General features: G+C 40.2%; 1 protein-coding gene across 1 annotated transcript in view; it reads right to left on the reverse strand.

Annotated features, from left to right (window-relative positions):
* Nucleotides 1-5388, reverse strand: part of QSER1 (glutamine and serine rich 1) — a 41562-nt gene extending 36174 nt beyond the window's left edge. Inside the window, exons 1-2 of the mRNA XM_009334501.1 lie at nt 5382-5388; nt 1668-1671 (exon numbers count right to left, since the gene is read on the reverse strand). The gene's annotated coding sequence lies outside the window, so the exon portion shown is untranslated. The remainder of the gene's footprint in view (nt 1-1667; nt 1672-5381) is intronic.
* Nucleotides 5389-8709: the final 3321 nt, after the last annotated feature.

Here is an 8709-nt window from a genome sequence, read left to right on the forward strand (position 1 = left end):
GCTGAGGGAACTGGGGTTGTTTAGCCTGGAGAAGAGGAGGCTCAAGGGAGACCTTATCACTCCCTACAACTACCTGAAAGGAGGTTGTAGCGAGGTGGGTGTCGGTCTCTTCTCCCAAGTAACAAGCGATAGGATGAGAGGAAATGGCCTCAAGTTGCACCAGGGGAGGTTTAGACTGGATATTTGGAAAAATTTCTTCACCGAAGGGGTTATCAAGCATTGGAACAGGCTGCCCAGGGAAGTGGTTGAGTCACCATCCCTGGAGGTCTTTAAAAGCCGTGTATATGCGGTGCTCAGGGACATGGTTTAGTGGGCATGGTAGTGTTGGGTTGACGGTTGGACTCGATGATCTTAGAGGTGTTTTCCAACCTTAATGATTCTATGATTCTATGAATTACAGACTACATACTCAAGGAAGAATATATCAAATTGTACCATACCAGAGGCAATCCCCCTTCACTCTTTCATTAAAGATGAGGTTATAATGTTAATTTCCCACTTCAATTCATATGCAGAGCCACCAAGAGCATGACTGACACCACCACGACATGGACCGAAGAAGCTCCAGCTACTTGTGAGAGGAAACACTCATTACTTTCTTGCTTTCTAGGAGCTGAGATAGGAGCTTCTAAGAAAGATTTTGAGGTAGAAAATTACATGCAGGGAACTGCCTGAATGAGCAGAAGTTCATGCTGTTCCTGTGATTCTCTACCTGAATACATGTTGTATCTTAAGAAAAAGATTTTATGGCAAAAAAGGTCTATCTCCCTTTTATTCCCACGTTAATGCCTCTGAACTCTTTATGCTTGATCCTTTTAAAAACAAAAAACCCAAAACTGCTTCAGGAAAGCCAAAACAGTCTTACTGGTACTTCAATACCTGAGTGCAAGTGCTGGCTTGTCTGATTAAGTAACCTGTGGAGTTCTTAATAACAAAGACAATTATAATTCTGTTTTCATAAAAATCAGTTAAACTATGTCTTGAAACTATGTATGTGAAAACTAATATTCAAATAGAAATGAGCTATTTATAAACGCCAACTTCAGTTCCTATGGAATGACTGCACAAACTACCTCATGTTCTTATTTGTTAAGGTATATAATGTAAATTATCTTTTTGCTGAGGTTATCTACAGTTGAAATGCAGGAAGTAGTGAATGAATTCCTTGTCTTGCTTTGCTTGTGTGCGCAGTTTTTGCCTTACCTATTTAATTGTCTTTATCTCAACCCACAAGTTTGCTCACTTTTACTCTTCCAATTCTCTCCCTCATCCCAACGGGGGGCGGGGCAGTGAGCGAGCGGCTGGTTGGGCCGCCGGTGGCTGTGTGGTGCTTAGGTGCCAGCTGGGGTTAAACCAAGACATTGGCAAATATCGCTACTACTTCTCTTGGCTTTGACTAAAATTCTCAGTAGCCTAATCAAAGCAACTTTCTAAAAGAAGTTCTGCGGCTTACAAAAAATCAGATACACTATGAAAGGCAAAAAAGGGTGAAGGTATTTTAAATTCAGAATTAAAATTCTAAATATGAACTACTTCAAATTCCTTTAACGAGAAACTCCAAAGCTCCCAGCCTGCTAGCAGGAACCCAGAAGCTGGGGGAGCATCCAGGGCTTTCAGGCTTCCTGCTACGTGCCCAGGAGCAGGGCTGCAGGATTGGGGGTGACTGCCTGGCTGTGGCAGCCCCATACCGCCACAGTCCCTCCGGCTCACAGTTACCCCGTAGGGCAAGTGGGGCTAGCAGCACCAAGGCATGTTTCTGTTGGAAAACCCTCTGTGTCCTATCAGGTATTTTCAAGGAATTCATTAAAATCAATTACACAAAACATCCCACAGGAAAAAATGCCAACCATGTTTAGATCTGAACATTGCAAATAAAACTGACCATAGAGCGCTGTACTAGTTAAGAAGCTCTTTGCAGCTTACCCACTTCCTTCCCCGCCTTTTCTACTGTAATGGGACTACAGCCTGCCTAAACTATTCTATAATAATGCCAGTTTTGAGCTCCTGATGCACTTTTTAAGATTTCAAGGTCTGGAGAGGAGCTTTCAGTGTTCCTCCTCTGAATATTGAAGCCTAACTTTGATGTCCTCGTTAACTCAGTATCATCACTCCCCACATCTAAGCAGATACTGATATGCTCACATTCACCACCCAATTTATATTCTAATGCAGTGTCAGAAATAATTTTAAGCCATTTGTTTGTCAAGCAATGTTTTGGGGGTTCACACATCTTCCCTGACAGCTTCTACTCTACTGCTCCCTGCAGAAAAATGAGTATCCGTTATGGTCCACGTAGCTTATACCACGGAAAGAACTGCGATCTTCTTTTCTCGCCTTTTGCGGCACTGGATTATTTTGTCACTACATTTATTTATCCTCTTCTCTTACCTTTTCTCTATGAAATAATGTTCTCTTTACCCAGCATGGAGATAATAGCTTGTGATTTTTTTTTTTTTAATTAGCAATACTTCTCTCCTACAGAGCTGTACTCACAATTTCAAAGAATTTTTGTAACAGACAGTAATGGAAATCTAGCCCTTTTTCTCCAATATGTGATGCTATTCTGTTGTCAAAAGTGTACTTAGAGATATTCAAAAATCTTCACAAGATCATCACAGCATTAATGGTTGAGCACACAGCATAATCCTCTATTATGGTTGGCTGAGATACGCACAAAAAGATTTCATTACTTTTAATAATAAAATTTTATTTCAAAATATAAAAACCAGCAGAGCATTATCTCAAGATGCGGCTTAGCCACATTGGTGTCTTATTAAAAATACAATTCATTTCAGCTATCGAAATGCTTCTCAACCCTTATCCTCCCACAGTTATTACAGTGCCATATTTTGTGGCAAGCTTGAGTATTACCTTTGGGATACTATAAGCATGCTTGATACCCCATTTCCTAATAAGCCCATTATTTTCCAATTATATGGAAAAGATGATGCTGAAGTTAAGATATTCATCACAAAAGAGGTAAGAGGTGCAAATACGTATGTCTTATCAACTGACAGAGCCACCTTAGGCAACACCTCCTTTCATTACCAAATCTCCAAGCACTTCACAGTTCCATAACCCATGAAATATTGTCTCCTTTAATCTAGGGAAACTAAGGCACAAACACCAACCCACGCAGATTTACAAAAGAGGTCAGCCCTCACAACCGAGTTTCAAACACTCAGTACTGAAATAAGGAAGGTTTCACAAAGTTTAAATTTCTAAGAGCTCAGTATGCAACATACTGAACCACTGTGAAGATCAGTGGCTACACAGCTCACAGCCGCAGAGCTTGCACACAATCGAGGCATCTACTCTCTGCCTACATCTGAGACCACAAACCTTATTATCCTTGGTCATCTGTACAGCCTACAATTCAAGGCCATTAAATATTCTCTAAGTCTTCCAGCATGCCTACATGTCCACTACAGTGTTTTCCCCATCCCACACCACACGGCTAAGCAGCTCATACAAGCTCCTTCAGATTCAATAAAGAGGCATTCCTATGACTAACAGCACTTCTATCCTAATTTAGGAGGTGTGCCCAGGAAAGATCTAACATATGAACAACACATAGTTCATCATAAAATGCAGCAGCAAGAGTCCTTTACATTAAAGGAAACATCATGGGGTGTTACTACCTACTTTTATTAGGAAAGTTAGCATAGTCCTTGAACTTAGCTCTTACACCTCTTCATCAGTGCTCTCTTCATCCTAAAACAGATTTAAATTTACATTTCTAACCTTGCAAAGAGGTTAGAAACATGGCTACCACGTTGTCACTAGTTACTACTTAGCTGAAAATACCATACAAACCCAGTTGCTTGTGAATGCTTCCACTAGAAATCGTGCACTGTTCAAAACTGTAGAAGAATAGTTACAACTACACAGCATTTATTTTGAGACGGGAAAAACTCCACTATATAAAACAAATTCCTTAAATATGCCCCAGGTATTGATTTAAGATTTCCTGGCATTAAGGCAGATGTCTAAACAAAAACAAGTGTTAATAGAGATCAAAACAGTACACACACACACAAACTAAAAGATTCCTTTAATTGGTGGAAAACCTGTATTCCCTTTTAAAGAGAATAACAAAAGGGAGTTTTTTGGAGGGGAAAAGAAGAAAATCCCAGCTCTCTTCAGTGGCACTGAGCATGGGTAACCTCCAGGTCACCAGTTCCAGCAACAACTGAAGGTAGTTAACAAATGGCTGCTGTTGAGAGTCTTAAGGAGCTAGTCTTCTAGGATCACTCTTTGTATAGCAAATGAGCAAATGTTCACAATCAAGAAAAACCTATTAGAAATCCTATCCTTTGCAGACCTGGTAGAGAATAATGAAACGGGAGGAACATAGGAATTGAAGGATTATTCACTGTCTAGAACTGGAATTTTTGACACGAAGAAGAGCGTAAACAGGATGTGGTGTGAAACACTAAGTTGCCGTATTTCTGAAAGGGATTTCCTGGTCAGAAAAAAAGTGCAACATGGGATGTGCAGCACACGCTGGTACATTCAGTATAGCCACGAAACATCAGCCCGATTGCACACACACCACGCAGGTGCAGTGGTCATTTGTCTGGCATGTTCTGGATGTCCAAAAGTTTTCAGAACAAGTTGCCAGACATCTGGAAACACCAGACGAAGGACCAGAGCCCTCAAACTCTTCTCACACAACACTGCCAGGTAAAAAAAGAGGGCTATGTTCAAAGAAATCTAGATGTATGACAGCCCCAGGTATAATTCATACATGGTTATTAAGGAATAAATGTTCCTTAGTATCCTCCTATGTAAATACTATTACTCCAAGATAAGGATGCCTAAGGGTGCCTTCTTGCTGCTGAGTGTAGTTGGCTACATTTATACAAGTCCTAAGCAAGCAACAGAGGTAGGCATTCAGAAGGATGATGAAAAACAAGAAAAGCAATGCAGGCAAATAAAAGCTTGTCCAAACATATGTAGGTTCTTGTTGAATTGTTTTGGAATAAGAAAGTCCAAGCGTGCAGGGATTCAGGAATAAAAGCTCCTTGCCCCTATTTATCGTAACCCATAGTCAGAGAGGTTCTGAGAATGCTCTAACTGTAAGTGTCCATTCATCCCCAACAGTCCATTCAGAGAAATAAAACAAGGAAGTAATGTAAGAAGAGGTGACAGAAAGAACAGCAGAAGTAAAAGCAAAAACTATGAAATCTGCCCAGTGAGATAAGCAAATCTAGTATCTAGTACTTAATAACTAAGAGCTCTGTCCTCTCTGAGCACATTATTTCTCTTTGCTTAAAAATTCAAAGAATTTTCCTTTCTCTGTCACTTGCATGGTACAGCAAGAAATGCCGTGCTGGAAAGGCTGAATCCTGCATGCTGCTCAAAGTTATTTTTGTCACGCTTAAGGCTGCTAAGGAAGGTTTGAAGTGAGACTATAAACATGCTGCCTTTTACCTGGTTTTTGTTTTGGTTTTTTATTTGTTTTTTAATGTATGGAATAGGCACTTGTCGTACAAAGTAACTTTTTTCATGCAAAGTTGTGAATGCTTTGACTAAATACAAGAAATCAAAAAATCCAAGGAAAATACACCCACTCTATAAGGAGCTCTAGTATTGTTTAGAATGAATATAATGCAGTCATAGGTGCTTTTTTCCTGACGGGAACAAAGATTTTTCTAAAAACAACCTCCTTCCTATGACAGCATCATGCCAGAATCAACAGCATCTCCAAGAAAAAATAAAAGGTGGACAACAGTACAGAAGAAACAAATGGAAAAGGTTGTTTTCTGGCAGTATAAAGTAAATGCCTACAATTAAAGTTGGAAAAGGTTGTTTTCTGGCAGTATAAAGTAAATGCCTACAATTAAAGTTAACAGGATGAAAGGTAAAATACATATTTTATTAGGACTGAAAGACGTTTTGCACAGGTAGAAGAATACAAGCGCTCAACTAATACAGACACTTAGTAAGTGCTCCTGGTAGGGAACCAGGCAGTACAATTTGGCTGGGATGCTCACTGAAGACAGTGACATTGCAAGGCTGAGCCCATCTAACCACAGCGCAGAGTCCCCACCGAGGCCACACAGCTCACTCCTTACAGCTCTGCTCCCTGGTCGTCCCCTGGTGCCACCTCTAGATTCCTGTCTGACAGCACAGGTACACCAGCACAGCTCTCCAACTCAAGAAAAAGCTATTCACCTTCTCACTCAGGTTAGTTTTCTCATGGATTAACAAATCAGATCAGCTCCCCGTGCAGTTGCACAAACACCAGAGCCAACGCAAGGGAGGAGGAAGGGAGCCCCTTTCAGCAGCAGTGAGCCTGAGCAGTGAGTTCAGCCATCTCATGTAACTGCACCCTCAGACTAAGTTTCAACTCATTCCTTCTGCACACTGCTCTATGTCACCACTTATCACTGCATCAAAGTGACATAAAATGCTTAAAATGCTTCATGTAAAGTCACTGTTAAGTCTTAGACAGGTAAGCAGCATGTAGTTCCAAACAAGCCTATATGGCTCATTTTGAAACTTTAGCAAAGATTTTACAAGATGACCATACATCTACATCCGTGAAAAGCTGAGGGGCATACAGCAAGAATGTGTTCAGCCTCTCTGTTCAGTCAATCTTTGACCTTGTCACAGCTGTTATTTCAGTGTGTACTGAATGCAGGTTAAAACAAGAAAGTTAAAAAAAAAAAGAAACTAAGACTGACAAAAGCTAGCAAGTCCCTGTAAGGTATCTGTGCTACACCGTAGAGTAGCTGTGTGTTATTTTGTGTGTATAAATGTTTTAGATTTAAAATCTTACCGAACTTTCTGTCATACTTTATAATGACCTACCTTTTTATATGTTTATAAGGTTTATTTAATCCTTCTGTGCCTTTTCTTTTAATAGCAAATGTTCTAAATATATTCACAGTTTATGAGCTTTACCTTTCAACATTTGAAATACTACGCCATAGGGAACTTTTTGTAGGAAATGTGTTTAACAACAAACGTTTTTGCCTCCCAGAAGAATTTCATTCGATGAAAGAAAATGTTCTATGCTTTTCTAAAACACACTATCTGCACTTCTAGAGTTTCTATAGCTATGCAAAAATCCATTAGAATTTAAAATTGAGCCTTAACTAAATCACAATTATCATACAGTTGTTACAATAAGCATTTGTTTGACAGCTACACAAAAATACAAGTTAAAAAAATCATCATAACCGTTTATCATACAAGTTTAAGTCTCCCACTTATGTAACTCTGCATACAAACTATCACTGTAACTAACTCATTATCTTACATTAGCTGCTATAAATATAGGCCGCACTAACCAAATGCCAGTGTTGTCCATTGTAAAGAACCACCTTGAATTAAATTATATAAAACCCCACGTTTGGGTAGGGCAGAGATGGACAAAGACCACCAGGCATAAAGAAACATCAGAGACCACAGCAGCTGCCATAGAATTTAAAACAACAACAAAATAATTGTGACTGACATTCAATCCCATATAGCAGAAGATTGGAGTCTTAGAGCTGTGGTAAAAACCAAACAAGAACAGTGAGATCCCTCCACTAGTAAAAATCCTGCTCTGAATGAAACCCTAAAAGTACCCCCAAGTCAGATATATACTCAACCAGAAACCTCATCCATTACCACCTATCTCCATTTCTCTTTCCAAGCAATTACGACAGTCTCTCTAATTGTTACACGTTCACCTGTTTTCTGGAGACCATGTTTTTCTCGAGCAAGTAACAAGTAAGCATGACATACATATGTGCTATTCAATACAGGACTAGCTTTAGACTAGCCACAAAAAGAGAGTTTCAGCATAGAAGTAAGGGTTTCTAACAGCTACAGGAAAAGGTCAAAAGTGGCAGTGTGCCCCTAGAAATTCTTTCAAGATGCTGACAGCCTATGTAAGAAAGGGGAAGGGGAACACGGAGGACAGAAGCACCCTTTTCAGCCCCCTGCTACAGGGCTGCGGTGGCTGCACTGTCCAAGCACATTCTTCAGTGGGAACGGTCTCTGCTCAGTTAACAGTGATTCAAGTGACTTCCATCAGCTCCCGTCCCCGTTTCACTATCTTCTCCTATTCCATGGGAAAAGTTATGGCACAGCAGGCCTGGCAGCAATGTCCTTATAATACTTCACCACACATTTCCTTTCAGTTGATAGGAATAGTGCCATTGCACAGACAAAACAGTGCCTGCAAGAAATAAGGAGCAGGATAAAAACCAGATGGCTGAAGTTAAGCGCAGGAAGACAGGAGCGACGCTTGTAGGGAGGAGAAATCATTTTGATGAGCTGAGACTGTGAACATGGCTCTCTGCACAAAGGGAACATAGCCTGCCACGACACAGCCTGCAACAGCATATAAATATGAAATGAAATTTGAATGAAATAGTTATCTGTATCACCTAAAGGCTGAATTCTTTTCAAGCAAGTACCAGATGAACATGACACACATTTTTTTAATTTAACATCAAGCTAATGCAGCTTCAGCTGTTTAGATGACTCCCTGTCAACCACAATCAAAAACACCATTTTGAAAAATGTGAAGTGATCTGTAACACAAGTCGAAAACACTGACAGCATATTCCCTTACAGTACACCTATACCTTCACGATTTGCTTCCAGCTGGTACAAGCCTTGGTAGTGATAGGCATGACTCTTACGTCCCAATTCCCCAGCAATGGGCTCCATCCACACAAAGACAAATGTTATCAGTGATAGAGG

Source organism: Pygoscelis adeliae, unplaced genomic scaffold, assembly GCF_000699105.1.
Source record: "Pygoscelis adeliae isolate BGI_AS28 unplaced genomic scaffold, ASM69910v1 Scaffold171, whole genome shotgun sequence".
Classification (NCBI taxonomy): Eukaryota; Metazoa; Chordata; class Aves; order Sphenisciformes; family Spheniscidae; genus Pygoscelis; species Pygoscelis adeliae.